The sequence below is a fragment of the Dendrobium catenatum genome, unplaced genomic scaffold, assembly GCF_001605985.2.
Source record: "Dendrobium catenatum unplaced genomic scaffold, ASM160598v2 fragScaff_scaffold_659, whole genome shotgun sequence".
In the NCBI taxonomy this organism is placed as follows: domain Eukaryota; kingdom Viridiplantae; phylum Streptophyta; class Magnoliopsida; order Asparagales; family Orchidaceae; genus Dendrobium; species Dendrobium catenatum.
Window position 1 is genome coordinate 615,208 of NW_021319121.1, and position 384 is coordinate 615,591.

A 384-nucleotide genomic window follows, 5' to 3' on the forward strand; every position below is an offset into this window, starting at 1 on the left:
AGAAACGTTATATATATATATATTTTTCTAAATTAGGTGAAATTATTTTGTATGGATACGTATGCCGTCCAGAGGCTAGTCAGAGCTCCCCACATCACCTATTTGTTGTGTACTGCGACTTTGTACCCGCTGTGTACCAGATGATCTGATGCGTTCTAATTCACCTCTGGACGATCTGGTGTCCACACAGAATAATTTCTTATGAATTAGAGAAATAGAGATAAAGAAATTATTACGTGTCATTATACTTATTTACTGGCAATATTATATAAAATAATTATGTTAATTATATCTTTTTAATTATTATTTTGTTTCGGACGACTTTCTTCTTAATTTTTAAAGGAGCTTTTTAATACAAGAAATTTTAATTTGTTTTTAAAAAGC